This window comes from Pseudorasbora parva, chromosome 15 (genome assembly GCF_024679245.1).
Source record: "Pseudorasbora parva isolate DD20220531a chromosome 15, ASM2467924v1, whole genome shotgun sequence".
Taxonomy (NCBI): domain Eukaryota; kingdom Metazoa; phylum Chordata; class Actinopteri; order Cypriniformes; family Gobionidae; genus Pseudorasbora; species Pseudorasbora parva.
The window spans coordinates 27111372-27114804 of NC_090186.1; positions in this window are offsets into that span (position 1 = coordinate 27111372).

Genomic DNA, 3433 nt, shown 5'->3' on the forward strand with positions numbered 1-3433 from the left:
GTCAGTATTATTAGTTGCAGTCAGTATCTAATGTGGCACCAGCTGCTTTAAGTACAAGTGCATATCATCCTCATGGACAAATCTGCAACATATTTCCCAGTTCTTGCTGTAAGATGTTACTCCACTTTTCCATTAAGGAACTTGCAAGGTCTTTGAACACGTCTCTGGGGGGGACATATGGTTACATATGTTTTGGCACCGCAAAGACAATCAGCTGTCCTTCCTGTCTCCCTATAGCACTGTTTTAGGTATATTATATTATGTGTATTGCAGTTTATAATTGCTCTAGCCACATCTGCAAACCTCATGTCTCCCAACAGCAGGAATATGGCATGTTCACACAGGTGGTCAGGGACCCTGGGCATCGTTCTTCTGGTGTTTGTCATAGTCAGACTCAGAAGAAAGGTCTCTTTACTGTCCTAAGTTATTATAACTGTGAACTTTTTACCGCCTGTAAACTGTTAGGGCCAGATTTACTAGCTTAAGCCATGCAGCACAAAACCCTCTTTTGGTGTTAAAAACTACTAGGATTTACAGGAAGACACGCAGTAACAAATCATGCTGAAAAGGCATGGACAGAGTAATTTTTGCGGCTTTTAATTTTTGCATGTATGCATTCGTATAAATTTCCCTTTCAGATGCAAAATGTATGGGAGGAGAGTATTTAAATGAATCATGCAAGAATGTAATTTACCAAGGTTTGCCCTTTGTTAATGTAGTGGGTGAAGTCAGCTAAAATGGGCCACATTTTGGTAAATTACTTATAATACCATCAAATAAGCTATGCATGATATCTAATGATATTTTTATAAATTAGCATGGGTCTCTTAAATATGTATATACATTTTAAATGTGAAAAAGTATAATTGTTTTAAAATGATGAGAGTAAGAGTATAAGCAGGTACCTTCTCGAGCCACAGCATTACATTCAGGTAAAATGGGTCAGCTGTTGGGGTAAAATGAGCCAATATAAAAATAGAAAAAAACAAATAATTTTGTCTAAAATCATTTTATTTTTAACAATAAAGTGGCACTACTCTCTTCAGTGTGCCACAAAAGCACCATAAAAGTATTTCATTAAAAAGAAAGTCAAATATTTCATTAAAAAAATGCAATTAAAAATGAACTGATCATGTTGTATAGGTTTGTGTTCCCTTTCGTTCAGTCACTCCGACGTAACGTCAGTGACTGACGAATGGGGGTTTCGCCTAGAAGCCAATCATCTTCGAGATCTTAGAAAGCGCCCAATGGCAGTGCCAATGCCATGGGCATGCGAAATTTGCATGCGTAACTCCGCCTACCCACCTGGGTATATAAGGAAGTAGCTGGCATGAATCGCATCATGTTTCTGCTTTGGAGCCAAGAGCATCTCTTCACTCCGGCAAGCCTGAATTCTGAAGTCCTCTCTTCAGTCTTCGAGACGAGCGGTTCTCCAGGGTGTTGGTGTAACGGCGCGTTCCAGCGATCTCACATTGCCTGCCTGCTGATCTGTGCAGTGATCTGCAACAGCTGTGTGTGTTTTCCCTGGGCGCTTTGGCACTCTGCAGAGCTTCCTCTCACAAAAAGAGCTTGCGTGTGGCACATCTTTTTCAAGACGGGTTGCCCGCGCACTTCCGGGTGTGGTCGATATCTGTTGCTGTCTTTGGGACGCATTCACTGCTCGACGTATTTGGGCCCAGCACGTTCGGACAGTGTTTGTGGATGTGCTGTGTTCCCTCTGTGGGAACATGACCATCGCGATGTTGTGGTCGAGACTCAATGATCTCTGTAAAGAGAGAGAGTCCCCTCTGCCACACCCCGATCTACCATTTCCGAGAGAGGTGGTACTTTGGCTGGTGGCCAGGGTGACCTGAGGGCGGTGCTGTGGTATTAAGAACCCCGACGATCATTCCTCGGGCCACTCCCGCCCTCTTGCACATCGCTTCCAGTGAGTGTTGGACTGAAGCAGCGGGACCGTCTGCTGACGCCCCGTTCGTTTCGTTCATACTCCAGATCATACTTGCCGCATCTCAAGGTGGGCTAGAGTCCTTTGGGGATGACGATTCGGCTATGCTCCGCCTCCGGGTGTGGTAGCACTGTAGAATCTGACCTAGAGTTGACAGCCATGTTATCTCGGGCAGCCGCGAGCCTCGGGCTGGTGTGAATCTCCACCCTGTCACGAGTGCTCGCGGTTGGGCGATTGGTTTTTGGGGGTGGCACCCGACAGCTGCGGGCCCCGCCCCCAATGCCATTCGCTCCCGAGATGCATGAGGAGTGCACGCGGTCCGGGAGATCTCCGGGTCTTCCCGCGACCGTTTGGTGACCTCCTCCGCCTTCTCTGCCCTTGAGGGGTCGCGGCCTAAGGGTACACTGGGGTCCCTCCCCCTCAGTCAGGTGCTCTGTTGCACACTACGGTGTCCACTGAGTGCTTTGACTTGACGCGGTGAGGCTATCCTAAGCGCCCTCCCAAGCCTGCTGGCTCGTCTACTTCGGTGGCGTAGTCCAGCAGTGCTATGGGGTAAGCTGCCGCCCCGATGCGTATGCACGAGGACAGAGCTGATCCAGGGCGTACGAGCCCCCTCGCAGAGCAGACCCCAGTGGAACGCGAGTCCTTCCCTGGTCTCCTCTGTCAGGGCGCAGTCGTTACCAGTGCCTCGACACCGGGCCGCTATGCCACCCGAGTCCGGGCCGGTAACACTGCCTCGAGAAAGACGTGCCGCCACCGATCCCGCCAGCGCGGCATAGGTGACCACACGCCCCCTGGGTCAGGAGATGTCCACAGCTGTGGTCCGGGAAAGACAACTGGCCTTACTTGGTCGATGTGGGACGGCTGAGTGAGCCCGCCTCCTCAGCTCGCCCATATCCCAGGCCGGCCTTATCGGCGGCACGGTCAGGGACTGCGCCCAACAGTTCTTGGCTGTCCCCAGAGGCAGACTGGGGCCATCTGCCCCGGCGGCCCGCTGCTGCACCTAAGCGCCGCCGGCACAGTTGCCTCAGCCTCCTCGCCGCCAGGGCGACTTCCTGCGACCCCTGGCGCTGCAGGAAGCCGCCCAGTCCGCGCCAGCCCCGCAGCCTGCTGAAAATAAGGCCAGCGGCGCTCCGGACGCGGACAGCTCTGGGATGGGCAGTTCTTTCATGGGACGGTGGCAGGTCCGCCCCTTTCCCCGGTGGAAGGCCGGGGGAGAATCCTTTGTCCAGCTGCTGGCCCACGGGTCAGCAGCAACCTTTGCAAGAAAGAACTGATTAACCCATCCCTGAGTACCCAGAGACCGGTGACGGCAGTGTGCGCCGCCCCCGGGCCACGCCGCTCTCGTCCCTCTCTGTCGCCAGCCCCCTCTCAGAGCAGACCCCAGTGGAACGCGAGTCCTTCCCTGGTCTCCTCTGTCAGGGCGCAGCTGTTACCGCCGCCCCGACACCGGGCCGCTACGCCACCCGAGTCCGAGCCGGTAACGCT